We start from the raw sequence: 14,858 nt of genomic DNA, 5'->3' as shown, positions 1-14,858 counted from the left end.
GGTATAGTTGAAAATGATGAATAGCAATAAATTTTGGAAAACCTATGCACCGATATTTAGTAATTAATTAATCCCCTTTTGCATATGCAACCACGCATTACACGTTTTATTTTTTTCTGTATTTATTTATTGTCACCTAAAATACCTTCAAAATGTACAAAATGGAAACAATGAAATAATTTATACACTTAATCTTATTATAATCCCAGAATGAAATATTTAGCTATTAATTAATCCCCTTTTGCATATGCAACAACGTATTATACGAATTATTTTCTTCGATATTTATTTACTGTCACATAAATGCCTTCAAAATGAACAAACGAGTCGTGCTTTTAGGTATGAAAACGATGAAAGTATCAGAAAAAATTCGATATTTCATAGTTTTTTGCAACTGTTTCGAATTTATCTTCTGAGCCTTCATTACACTCTTTTTATTTCGCTGTGATGCCTTGCTTCGGTTTTATTGCTTTGGGAACAAAATGCAGCAGGAGGAAATCATACATCACGTTCCTACTGTCATTGTTAGAGGTTCTATGCTTTCAGGAAGTCGCGAAAATGATTATCCCCAAAAGAACCGGGAAAACCTCTACCTTTGTGACGCTGGCGACTGACCGCTCAGTCCGTAGCGCCCTATACGAAACAATGGCTTTCCCCTTCTCTCGCCTTTTGGGGTGGACGTTCCATGGGATTTCGTAGAGACTCAAGACAGGCCTAACCGCACTTGTCCGGTGCTTAGAAAAGGCTAGGGCTGAGGATGTTCCGCACCCAACCTCACGCCTCCTAGGAGAGGGGTGGTGGTTGGGGCAGAACCTTTGAATCTATTATTTCCATAGTCTGTGGATAAGAAACCAAATTATTATTGGCATAGGTGAAGCTTTGCTTACAGTTTTATTACAGGAAGACCCACTCGTGGGTGCAGTTATTATGGTAAGCTTACCCACAATTGGGTGTGGCAAGTAACCCTTAGGAGGCTAATCCCCTGACAGTGGCCTTGTCACAACAATGCAATCCACACGTCTTGTTTCAAATTAGTCGAGCCGAGCGGAGGGCCTTACATGTACAATGGTGAAAAATTTTTCCTTGCTTTGAGAGAAGAACTTTCAGTCTTGGCTAATAAATGAGTGCCACTAGATATACAAGTCTAATTTGCTTGTCTTTTTGTGGAGCAGTGATTTTTGTGTTATTAGTGGCTAAGAAAAATTAGAGGAGATGGCTGACACAGATGCATCTCAATTTAGTTCTGACTCCGATAATTCATACATTCCATCCCATTTCGAAGAAGACAGTGAATCTTCATATTCAGAGGACGAAATTGGAGAAGATTCACCTGAAGAGGAAGAGCATGTCGCATTATCAAGCTCCGATGAATGGGGAGACTGCACCAATGGTACAGATGGTACCTTGGAGAGGTCGATTACATTTTAGGCAGTATCTGCCTGGAAAGGCTCATAAATATGGAATAAAATGCTACAAACTGTGTAGCCCTGACTCATTCACGCATAATTTGCAAGTGTACTCTGGGAAAAGTGAAGTACCATACACGAGGGAGAAGGTTGGACATGGACACAAAGTGGTACTGCAACTGATGGAGGGACTTTTTGATGCTGGGTGGACATTGTACATTGATAATTTTTATACAAGTGTGGGCCCAGCTGAAGACCTTTTGGGTAGGGAGACCTATGTTTGTGGCACAATGCAGGGGAATCGGAAAGGTAATCCACCAGAGGTTCGTCAAAAAAGTTGAAAAGGGGGGAAATTATTGCAAGGCAAAATGGAAAAGGTTATAGAATGATGAAATGGCAGGACAAAAGACCACTTATGATGATATCTTTTAATCCCGACCTTGGTGAGATTTTGCAACCAACCACGTCGAAATCTAAGCGAGGGGAAATAATGAAACCAAAAGCCATCATAGTCTACAATAGCGCGAAAAAGGGGGTAGACATTTCCGACCAAATGTCTGCTTATTATAGTTGCATCAGACGATCTCTCCAGTGGTATAAGAAACTGGCATTAGAACTGCTTCTTGGGACATGCATGGTGAATTCATGGGTTTTATATAATAATTATGGCCAAAATAAAAAAATGGAAATGCTGAATTTTCGAGAGAAAGTTATTGATGGATTATTGAAAGAAGATGTTGTCTTTAGCGATGTGGCTGGGGGAGGTGTTCCAGCTTCGAAGAAGAGGAAGTCCTCGCACAACCTAAGTAAATATGAAGGTACTGCAAGGATAAGTAGGAAGAGATGCCTCAATTGTTACGATAGAATACATAAAGAAAAGGGAACGAAAGAGGCAAGCAAGAGGGCAAAAAAAGTGAACACATTTTGTGAGGAATGGGATGGACACTTTAAAATGTGCTTGGATTGTTTCAACAAAATTCACCATTGACATTGTCAAAGAAAATAAGTGAATATATTGAAAATAATGTAAATAAGTGATTATATTGAAAATAGTTTGAAATTATATTTGAGATTCGGCAAGTTTTCGATGTGCTCATTTGTATTCCCCATTTAGAAAATTGTTTCCATTGATTCAATTAGGATATCCAAACTGAAAATGACATTTATAATAGCTTTGAAATGTTTTCTCCATTTTTGTTTTCGATCTAAATAATTTTTCCGGTGTGTGCTACCCTCTAAATATCTAGAGAAGTGGAACATCTTCAATATCTGAAAGCCATATAATTGAAACGGTGAGTGTAGTAGTATTTCAACGTGTAAACAAGGAAGGTAATCGTCCTTCTTGTAGGGCCATCTTACAGTCTTATTGAAAACGAAAAAAGCATTTCTAGCGATGCATAACGCCACGTAAATAGTAGGAATACTTTAGTTAACCTATCTTTGTCATTAAATGTAAATTAAGCCAAACCAACTTAATTCATATTTAGATATACTTTTGATAGGCGATGCAAAACATAAAATTTACGTCTAGAGATTGCCGTGTCAGAGAAAATAATGGCTCAATAACGAATCAACTATATGTAGCTCTCGTCTACCTTCAATATGACTGCAATATTCTTTATTTTCTTTTATTACTGAAAACATAAACATAAACTTCATAAAACTGCCTGCGGAATTGACAGGGGCGCCGACTTATAGAAAATATTGGGGGGGCCCATATCGGGGGTCTTGCCCCGGGAAGAGGTTAAATTCAAAGTGTGTCGCAGCACCGTAACACTATCATGATTCTCACCACCTGATTCAGTTAACCTGCTTAACCTTATAATTATTTGTTTTAACACATTGTTGAATTTATTTTAAAAGGTAACTATTGTCAAACATGGGAAATAAAAATTACCAATATATTTTTGTGATTTCACAAAGCATAATATAACTTAATTATTTTCTTGAAACATTGAGGGGGCTCCACCCCCCCAAACGAATCTTTGAGGGGGCTCGGGCCCCCTCAGGCCCCATGGAGTCGGCACCACTGGGAATTGATATGATTGAGAAATTCTTACGCAACACAACTAGAATTTTTTAAACCCCTGTAATCGACGGATAGGCAACCCGCAATTCAAGGATTACGTATATCATAAAATTATGGAAGTTGATTACCGATGATCGAGTTCATTTGAATATCTTTACGATTAGTTAAACTAAAATTGAAAATATTTCACGCAAAAAATGCAAATAAAACATCAAATACTGAATCTTTACATCATTGCCCGTCATTTTACTTGCTACCTTTCTCTAGGCAAAAAGTTCGGTTTGGCATCAGTTAACAGTTTCCTAAAAACACCTTCATGGGCGATGAAGAACGTAATAAGTCCGTCCTCATGGGCGTACGTGGGCAGAAGCTCCTTTAATTCGCATGGGAAACGTGACCACCGGTGAGTCATGCCGCCCATAGAGCTTAGAAACGCATGACCCACCGGTAGGTCATGTCGCCCACGGGGATAGGCCAGCCATGACCCACTGGTGGGTCATGCCGCCCTGAACGTGTTAAGAGGTGTTTCCCTGAGCTCTGTGCCTTATGCATGCATAGTAATCTCAGACGATGTAAAACTCCTGACTGCTCTTATTGCAACTGGGCCCCTGTGATGTGATGTGGAGTGGCATCGCATGGCCGCCAGTCTGGCCTTTTTCAAATGAAGTTAAAATTGCCATTGACATTCGTCTAAACTGGGATTTCTAAAACCAAATACCTAATTTCTATATAATGAATATGTATACTAATGGTGGGTAACGAATCGCAATCAATGCCTTTCGTTTTCCTTGATGAAGGAAACTACATTGTTGGAGTTTTTGTATTTTGTGGTTAACAATGCTTTTCCACTCACTGCTTAACACGTTGCATACCGGGGTACAGTCGGATCCGGATTCAACATCTTCGCATTTAACGTTTTTCCGCATTTAGCGTTTATTTTTTTGGGTCCCGATTCATTCCCTATTAGGACAATGTATAAATTATCCGTATTTAGTGTTTCCGCATTTTGCGTTTTTCCGCATTTATGGTCGTAAAAATTTGTCCCGCTCAAGATTTTTTTGCCCGATTAAACGTTTTTTCATGACGGTTCATCCAAATCTTCGAATTTATGCTCATCAACAAGAACAGTCTCATGAAAGTTAACCAAGAGTCGATAGAATCTACCGGGGAACGCTTCTTCAACTGCTTTCTTCCGCGAGTGCAGCGCTGCGACCTTCAACTCGCAAGTTGGGTGATTTGTCTTCTCGTAACGTTTCGCTCCCCTTCTGATCCAAACACCAGGCACTTTTTGTATCAGATCCGATCTAATGGAGCAAAGTCATTCCTTAATATCCTCGAACTACCTTATCCTTCACTTCTTGAACTTGACTTCGATGATACGTGACGACTGATGACACGAGTTATCCTCCAAGGGCCGCTACAATAATGGTTTTCTCGTTATGTTTTCAATTGATGGCTTATGCCCCTTTCAACTCTACTCCTTACGGGCAGTCTATTATTAGTCCAATATTTTTCCAGTCTGCTACTTTCCCTTTTCAAAAGAGGAGGCCCAATATCAATTGCTCAGTTCACTAGAAGATTCTTTCTATAATCCATTCCAAGGTCTGTTTCCACGGAGGAGCAGCGAAAGAACAGAGGAAGTGTTTCCCCTGTCATGACCGTGAGTGAGAGAATTCTTTCCCAACGGAACAACATTATTTTACATCGTAATTTAGATATCCCGGAGCCAATTTATCGACATGCGGCTGGTTGGTATCGCTGTCGATTCAAAAATATTTATCTGGTGCTAATTAATGTCAAAAGTGAATGAAAATCGGAGTTTTGACGAACTATCACGGTCCATGACTCTAAATAAATCGCTCATGCTGGAAAAAAATCACCGCATACTCACGGTAGAATAGATGAGCGTGGAAAAATACGAAAATCCGGCAGGTATCCCTTGGTGGTTGACTTCGACATCATAGCCCTGACGAAATTGCCAAACTCCAGAGGCACTGACAATTTTTCGGATGAAATCCAGTTCTGTTGAAGATTAAACCTTTTCACTTAACAGAGTTTAGCTAATCGTTATTCAAGGTCCAACCAAATTTTATTAAAAGCTGCCGAGAAACAAGGCGAGTCGGAGTCAAGGTGATCAGCGCGCCGCGTAAGAACTTCTCCCGGCTCCATTCGACCTGCGTAAGGCCGCGGATATATGACAACGAATCTGGTGTTATCATCGAGTTGAATCACCATCGACTTGTACGCTTGCTAAAATAAGATTCTACTTTTTTGGATGACCTCAAAATCCAAAATGTGTGCATAGGAGGCTTTTTAAAGGCTCATAAATCCCTTGTTTCGCCGAGGCAACAGAAAACGTTAAGTTGGCAAAATTCCAGGAAACCTCCCTTTTACTAGATATTCGGTAGTTGAGAATTCGGGATTAGCAATCTTCTGCTGTCCCTTTATTTCACTCATTCCTCATGATTTTTCGAGTACCTACTTACACCTTTTCTTATTATACATATTAGAAATGCTATAGTCACCAACATGTCACTTTTACAGAAAAAATTCTAAATTTCATCGAGACCACTGAAATATGCATAAAAATGGAATCACTAATGTCCATAATAATAATCTGTGTGGGAATGCTTTTAAGTTGATGTTTATTAGAATTTTCTTAAAATATTTCATTAAAACAATTGTCATCCTCTCATTACTTATTTTTACTACCCATTTTTTTAGCTGATTCCTGAAAAGTATTATCCAACCTTCATAGGGCGGAGAACATTTCATTAAAGAATTTTTTGCTGCATTCAGCACCTTTTAGTTACTTATAAATAATATTTTTTATTCATAAAAAGCCATTCCAATCATTACAGACCCTAAAACCTGAAAAAAAATGGCAGGTACTCATTTAGTGTTTTTCTGCATTTAGTGTTTTAAGTTTTGTAAATCAGGATTCTTCTGTATTTAAATTCCTAGGAACGCCAATTTGGAAATATGTGCCTATTAGGGCGTAATGCCTTTGGTTTAAACATGGTTAAAAAGCTAATGTTAAGAATATAACTTTACCCAATCAAATGTTATGATGCATCAATTCATTATGAATTATGAACAACAACTGAAAACGTACAAACGAATACGTATTGAATGCTTTATAATTGTTTAGGTTGACGCACCTAAATGACGAGAATCTTCGTCATCCGTCTGGAACGTTCGGGAAAAAAATTACGAGAATTCTCGCCATCCGTACGCAACGTGTTAACTAGAATCCTTTCCCTGTTGAATGTTTTTGCCACCAGCCTAATTTCTATGCCCTCTTTTCTGATACCCCTTGAAATTTTAGTGTCAACTGATATTAGCAAATGATGAGAAACCCAAAGACATCTTCCCACAAACATGTTCTGGAAAATATGTAGTATCTTAATAGCTGCATTTTTCTAATTGTAGTGAAGCATCCACCAACCAACCCCAAATCTACCATACCATCTGAGACTTCTTACAAGGAGACGTCGCCAAAGTGATGTTCGGGATCTGGATACGGATGTTATTTTCTGAAACTATATAGGTAGGGTAGAAAAAGTGCTGCGGCTTTCTTCCACATAGGCCTGGGTTCGAGAGATATTCGCTTGTAAAGACTTCGCGCAACATGACATCCCTTGAGTAATCGCCTTGGTAAGGCACAATTTGGAGTTTCGTTTAAAATCCATAAATTGATATTAAATTTAAAAAATCGCGAAGTAACTATATAAAACGAATGGGGATTAAATGTTACAGTGATTTCAAAAATTAGAAGAGAGAAAAACACGGCTGTAAGTTAAGAGGTAGCGATTACTCAAGGGATGTCATGCTGCGCGAAATCTTTACAAGCGAATATCTCTCGAACCTGGGCCTATGTGGAAGAAAGCCGTGACACTTTTTCTACCTTACCTATATAGTTTCAGTTAATAACATCCGCATGCAGATCCCCAACATCACTTTAGCGATGTCTCCTTGTTAGTATCAACAAACTTTGTGTATGTGTCTTAAAGAGCCATCGTTTTTGTTGGAGCCCTCTTTTGTTTGTAGCGTTCAGAAGTAGAAGAGAATAAGGATTCTTGGCTGGAATCAATCTATGCATGAATGATGGAAACTATTGTGCATTTTTATGTGCTTCTATTCCTTTTTTCAGGTCCCTTGAAGAGGACACTGATGCCAGAAACTCAGTATTATTTATTTTATTGGTAAGGAATTATTGCATTTGATGACTTATATGATAAAAGATTGGTGAGAATATATAAGTAATTGCTTTGTTTCTATTTTTAGAACACTTCTGAAGATTCAAGTTTCCATGTATAATTGCTGGAGGCTACTTGTTAGCATTAAATATTTCATGATTTCTTTGGTGCTGATAATTTGAAATTGAAGTAGCTTGTGGACCTTAAATAGCACTGAGTCTTGCTTGGTGCTTTAAGAGATCTGAGTGAGGTACTTTACTGAAGATATATGTTTTGTAAAAAGTGCTTTCATATGAACTTCTTTGTTCGATTTGCTTTTTTAATTCATACCAGTGATAAAACCAAATGAATAATTTATTATAATCTCTCTTCTACTTTTGTCAAGTTTAATTTTGATTGTGACATTGTCACAAGCAATTGACTTTCATCTGGATGAGGTGTTTATCTCATCTGAACTTCTCTAGGTAGATTTTCTCATTTGATACCTATTTAAAATGGATCGCAGTTATTGTGAAATTCTATGATGAATGACTTCATAATTTTGTTTCAGATAACAAAACATTTAAGTACCCATGGCTTACTGTTGAATGTTTTTGTGTCAATGAGCATACTATACATTTATGATCGAAATTAAAATTTTATTATCGATTAAACATTTTTAGCAATACATTTTCATTTTGTATGATGCAGCTTTGTTTAAAAAAATTAATAAATATTTCGTATGAGATTAATTTTAGTAATAACTGCATTATACCCACATTAGTATTTTTTTCAAAAATATAGTCACCTTTAATTTGTGGCAACAGGTTTATTTAAATGCTGTTCAAAAAGTGTGGGTTATTTGGTACAAACAAGAATTTCAAAAGCATGAATAAAAATTCTGGTGTGGAGAAAACTATGAATCTTATTTTTGTTTTGTTGTTAGTCATTGGGCCAATGAAATAATTATTCAATTAGTTATTCATTCTCATAAGTATGAGGATGTTGTTTTTTTATTTTTCCTCTGATTATTCACTCCTAACTTTCTTGTTTCACTTTTAAAATTTTTATTCTTAGAAATACCTTTTTATATTGTTTTATGATGGGATGAGATGGAATTGAATCAATAATATCCACACCAATATTTCCATTTATTGGTGTTAAAATGTGAAAGGTCAGGTAGACATAAGATTGTCAAATCTTCATTCAAATTGTGGCTTAGGTTCCTCAATTGTTATTGGGCTGTATTCATACATGTTTGTTTTTTTTTTTGTGGGAGATTTGTCTTTGTTCAGAAAGTTCTCTGTGGTTTCATACCGAGACAGGATGTGTTGCATCAATAGGCATTGCCTCAATGGCTACATAAGCCTATATGATTAGGGTTAGGTTGGTTAGTCCTGATAATGATGCAATGGTTGACCATGAAATATTGAGAGTGTCGACAGTATTGACTTATAATTGAAAACCCAGCAGAACTTACTGAAAATTGTTTGCCAGGATACTGTACCACTCGTAATCACATCCCCTGTAATAATAGGTGTGAGAAATATGTGAACATGTTGTATGATAATTCGTTTTGAGAATTACCATTTTCATAATTTGTAGAAGATTATTTTGCACACTCAAGTGGCTCTAAAGGTCAAGGACCTCGGGGATAAGTGTTGAAAAGGTGTGTGCAAAAATATTTTTTATCTTTATTTCTCTAACCCCATTTTTTTATGAAGGCAGAAATTTTCATTATATAGCAGTGTTGTATGAGGGTTAATCTGGTGATTAAATGGCCGCCATCGGGAAATCCTGAAAGAACCATCAGTTGAAAGTCATACTCATAGGACAGAATCTGCTGTGAATGCTGGGTCAGGGTGAAATTAAGTCAACTCATGATTTAAATTTGAAGTAGATATGAGTGTATATTTCCATTCGTGTATGTCTGCCCTTTTTTTTCTTTTTATGCCGTGGTATAATTGATGAACAAATTACTAAAGAGAAACAGAGAAGCATTAAAATAAATCATTTTTCAGTACTTTGTTGAAAATTCCGAAGTGTTGCTAATACTGCATGATTGCACACAAAGTCTCACTATTTCGTCGAAGTAATGCAGGTGGCTCTTAAAGTTCTTACATTACATTACAATCATAGTACCGAAAAAACAATCGTTCCTGTACTGATTTTACAAGGGCCAAAATGTATGTCCTAAAAAAATGAGTCTCTGCAAAATTTATCAGTGAGGAATTAATTGCTCAAATTGATTGATCTTACTTTTCTCATTTCAGTTGTAGATATAATGATAATGGTAAAATTCATTGTTATCAATGAAACCCATCAGAATTTAGTTAATGTAACCTCCGATTAAGCAAAATGAAAGAATTGAAATCATCAAAAATGCCTAATTTTCTGAGATTGGACTGAAATCTCACCAAAGGAGAGTACTATAGCCTTAGAAACACATATTTGTTAACTAAAGCATGAATCTATTTCTCTCTTTTAATTAGTCTGTGATTCAAATTTAACATGTATTTTTTCAATGAAACTTAATGTAACCTAGAGTAGTAATTAAAAATGTAAAATTGTCATTATGTGTTTTGGTTTTTGTCTGATCTGTTTATTGAATAAAAATTTTTGTAATACTTCTTGAGTATTCTGTACGAGTAAATCCATCATTTCTTTAAGTTTTTAATAAACTCAGAGCTGGAATCTTATGTAAGTGAATAAGTAAGGAATATGTAAGTGATTATAAGGTGAGCCAATGTCTGGGCCGATATAGGTCATTGTTTATGGGAGCCAGGTAATTACTTGTATGATAAATTCCTCCAAAAGCTATGGCATATTGTCTGTTTTACACTGATATATACTGTATTGGTTTGCAGGGATGGAATAAAGATCGCAGGGACTAAACATTTCCTTTCAACCGGCAAGACACTCTCTCTCACACATACGTACACCGAGAGAGAGACAGGCTGAAAATGCCAGGAGGAGAAGCTCAAGAAGAGAGGGTCAAGATGTATATTAAGACGAAAGAGGTGTGAATAGCGCTATTTCAGCTTCCAAGAGGCCCTTTTTAAAGCCGAAGTGATGTCTTCACAACAGTGCGAAGTTGAATTGAGGACATCACCAGAATAAATAAGGGAAATGAATGTGAAGGAGGAAAGAGGTATTGCTGCGCTGTAAAGTTGGGGGCTGACCGGGGAAAGGGAGAGGGATAGAAATGGTCAGTGACCATTACCACTAATAAATAGGAAGTGGATAAGGGTTCAATGGTGAATGAGGTTGGTGTAGTGTGTGGAAAAGTCTGTTATATAGGCATTAAAAAAATATGCCGCAGCGAACAAATTCTGCGTTGTGCACGCAAAACTTTGCTTCCCGGTAACCGGCACTGGCCCAGCGCGGCCCCGTTTGGCAACATGACATTAGTAGAAGTTATTGGCATTCACAAATATCAATATTTTTATAGATTATGGATCATAGTAAATTTTCAAATAAATTAAGAAGTGTTTCTATCAATTTTATTTTTCTTTCGGGGTAAACTGTAGGACTAGATAGTGTTTAAACATTTTCATTATTTTACAACAAAATATGCATTCTAAAAAGACGCAAAAGCCATTTTATTAATCTACATTAATGTTTGAAACTCATTGTGGAAGGCGGATGTTGTAGATGTAGTTGTTTTCCCTTGGTTGAGTTACAAAGTTCACGAAGTTGACAAAACGGCTAATTTTATGGTGCACGGAGTCATTTATTGCACTTACGTGTCTACATTTTTGAATTTTTCATAAAACGAAAAATTAAACAGAATTAACAATAAAATTTCCTTTAAAATGACGTATTATTCATTTTTAAATCATTCACTGAAGTCCAGATATAAATTTGTAAAATACAGCAGCACATCATTTTGACACCGACAGTAGGTCTGGGTCCCATCTCTACTCTTGCTTGCAGCCCTGCTTTAAGGCTGTTTATCAGATGTTGGGATCTTCAGTTGTTTATTTATCACGTTCCCTGAGCTGATGATTGTGTGTGCAAAATCTCTGCCAAATTTCTTCCTCTCCATTCAGTTGTTTGATGAGTCTTTATTCATTCCAACCCTAAGATTGACAGAACCAGAGGCTGTGCTGCACACACTGAAAAATAACCAATTTCATACTATCGACACAGAGTATGCTGAAAATGAGATGTTGGATCTCCCACTTAGTACTAGGTTGCGTGCTCAATAATTAACCTTAGTTTTGCATGTCCTAGTTCTTGGCACTCATTTTTGATCATTGTGACCAATAGGGTAGTTTCCTTCATCAAAGAAAACGAAAGGCATTGATTGCAATTCGTTACCCACCATTAGTGTATTCATGATATACAAATTATTTGGTTTTAGAAATACCGGTTTAGACGAATGGCAATGGTCCATTTTTATCCTCATTTGAAAAGGGCCAGATTGGCGCCCATGCGATGCCACTCCACGTGACGTCACAGGGACCTAGTTTCTATACGAGAAGATAGGAGTTATACATCGTCTGAGATTACCATTGCATGCATGAGGCGCAGAGCTCAGGGAAACATGTCTTAATAATCACTTATTAAAACTGGCTAAGGTCGGAAAGTTTTCTTCGTTTGATAAGGTATTAATAATCCTTATTTAAGCCAAGCACTACCAGCTAGCAGGGTACTCTGCTACCTGCTAGCATCCTGCATCGTACCAATGCTCAAAGCCTCGCCCCAAGGTCACCTCTCTTGCTGCAGCAGGAACCAGAACGATGTCACACGGAGTTTTCCCAGCATTCATACTTAGCTGTCGCGTTTTCGAGCGCTTGAAAATTTTCACTTTTCATTTAATCGCGAAAAATAGATATCCTCATTTAAAAATCTAAATGCGTGAAATACGTACTTCAGGAGTAATAATCTTTCGATTTAGGCATTAAAAAAATAATAGGAAACCACCTTATTCACACAGTAGAGACCATGGACATTAATATTTGGTTGGTATGCCACGAAAAATATGCCTCGATGCTGCTACCGTGGAATTTTTACTTTTTTTCTCAGTTTCTTTGGTTGCTCTTTGATTGGTGCCCTTTATTTCCTATGATCGTGTTTGAGTCTAGGAGTACCACTTTTGATTTCTCAGAAAAGTTAACCCAAAGACAAGACATTACATCACACATTTCCATACCATGCATGCCCCAGAATCCATTTTAAATCATATTTTTGAATAATATACAAAATTCTATGGCCCCACGGCATATATTTTGTCCCACCCACAATTTTCGTTCGCTCAAAGCTTCAGTGATTAAAAATGTAGCCAATAAGCAACACTCCAGGAATTTTTGCATGCTACTCTCCACATCAAACACTACATTCATGGAATTTCTCAGTTGTTGGGTTTTTTTTTATAAGTTCAGCCAATTTTTTTTGGCCTGAAATAAGGATTTTTTTAGTTCTGATTTCAACTTGATTCTTGGCAATAGATTATGAGCAAGTTTCTCTTCCTTATGTCTGTACTTATGTACCCAATTTTTTCTAAAGTACTATTCGATATGAGAAATTTTTTAACCTGTTCCAGTTTGTGGCCGTCTACTAAAATGTTAAAATTCCTTGCTCTCAAAGCTTCACACAACTGCATTACTTTGGTCTTCTTTTGATTTATACTCGTACAATATTCCTCAAAGCAAAAACATCCATCAGCACCTTCAAGTCTAGCAGCAACTGATTAATCAATGCCAAGGGCGCAGCTAGGAATTAAGGCTAGGGGGGGTTTAGGTGCAACTAATTCCGGGGTGTGTAGGGGTATAGAATACCCACCAGGATAAGCGGTATGTGCGAGATTAATAAAATGCGGACTTTAAAGATAAATGGTGAGTTTTACGGCTTTCTGAGGGATATTTTATTAATTCTTATACTATTCTATAAGTAATATCAATCCAATTAAGCAAAATGGATTAAACTTAAAAATTTCTCGGAGCTCTGGGGGGGGGGTTTTATCCCCAAAACCTATCATGGGTTGATCCCCCCCCCTTGCTGCGCTATTGATCAATGCTACATCATCCACAGATTGGACTTACATATCAGTATCCCCTCTAAAACAGGTGAAATCCAATCAACACCGAAAATCACGTTTCTTTGGAAGAATTGAAAGATTTTCCTTCTCCATTGAAAAATCTGCTCCTTCTGTAGATACATTAAAGTATGGTTTTGCTAGTAGTGGTCCATGTCTCCCTAATGACAGCGTGGGATTTCCGTATCCTCTCCCTACCAATTCTGTCCTCACTCGGAGGCGTCGGCAAGCTCCCTATCGCAGCAGTGCCTCTTTCCTTTTTTCCTTACCCACCAAACCCCTTCCTGGGATGACTGGGTGAATCATTTAAGTGGTACTGGGTCCCAGCCCCTGTGGGTGTAACCTTACAAGGGCCAACCATGGGTCCTCATCCGCTGACAATAGGGTTCTTCATAAGATCATTGAAGTTAGGCTATGCTGGGCCCGTACTAAGGTTGGATGGTTGACCATTCATACCCTATCCAGGGTGTTCTTTTCTACTAGTGGCGGGCAATATTAGCATAGGGCAGGCCCAATGGACGAAAAAGGCCTAAGTGGAAGGGTATCCAATGAAGGCCCTCCCAACATTAAATCTACCATAGATATAACCAAATTTAATTTCCAAATTTTAGTCTCCATACACCTCTCTAATGACCTCCCATTGACCAATGTTAAATAAAGATTTCAATTGAGTCATACATCTATCAAATATATATGCTCATCTAAAAAATGGCCATTATCCAAACCAAGGTTAATACATATATCACATATTTTTCTATGTCCATTATGTTAAAAACTCATCTGGATATTATTCTAGTTTTTCAACTCATACTTGGGTGCTCAATGTCACTTTTGCCTCATGGGTTGATTTCCATTCCTGAATCCAAACTCATTGCTGCCCAAGTGCTTGTTTGCCCTCTCCTCTTTCATTATTTTATTACCTTCAGCATCTCTTTTGTCACTTAAGAAATTGAGCTTATAGTTCTGCTTTCCTCAAAGTCTACACCCTTCTTCTTTTCTTGGCACCTATCCAGTTTCAAACTACATGTATAATTTCACTAAATTTTCAAGTCAATGCATTCCATCATATATCCTGTGCATAGGTTGAAAAACCTCACACCCCCAATCTTCCGTAAATACAGTAAAACCTCTATGTAGTGAACCTTTTTACATCGTAAACCTCCATACATCATATCACCCCTACGGTCCCATCAGATTTACATGTA

At 37.3% G+C, this 14,858-nt stretch overlaps 1 protein-coding gene across 4 annotated transcripts in view; it reads left to right on the top strand.

The window, feature by feature from the left end:
• The window catches only part of LOC124169743, a 53,035-nt gene that overhangs the window by 14,175 nt on the left and 24,002 nt on the right, over positions 1-14,858 (top strand). The window contains exons 9-11 of one of the 4 annotated variants that reach the window (XR_006867224.1): positions 7,589-7,640; positions 7,723-7,884; positions 9,887-10,240. The exons of 1 other annotated variant lie outside the window; for it this stretch is intronic. The gene's annotated coding sequence lies outside the window, so the exon portion shown is untranslated. Of the gene's footprint in view, positions 1-7,588; positions 7,641-7,722; positions 10,241-10,480; positions 11,054-14,858 lie in introns of those variants that run through there. 2 more of the 4 variants (XR_006867223.1, XM_046548438.1) reach the window with 2 other exon arrangements.

This window comes from Ischnura elegans, chromosome 12, assembly GCF_921293095.1.
Source record: "Ischnura elegans chromosome 12, ioIscEleg1.1, whole genome shotgun sequence".
NCBI lineage: Eukaryota > Metazoa > Arthropoda > Insecta > Odonata > Coenagrionidae > Ischnura > Ischnura elegans.
Note: the sequence above shows the minus strand (reverse complement) of the source record. Positions and strands in the feature narration are given on the sequence as shown.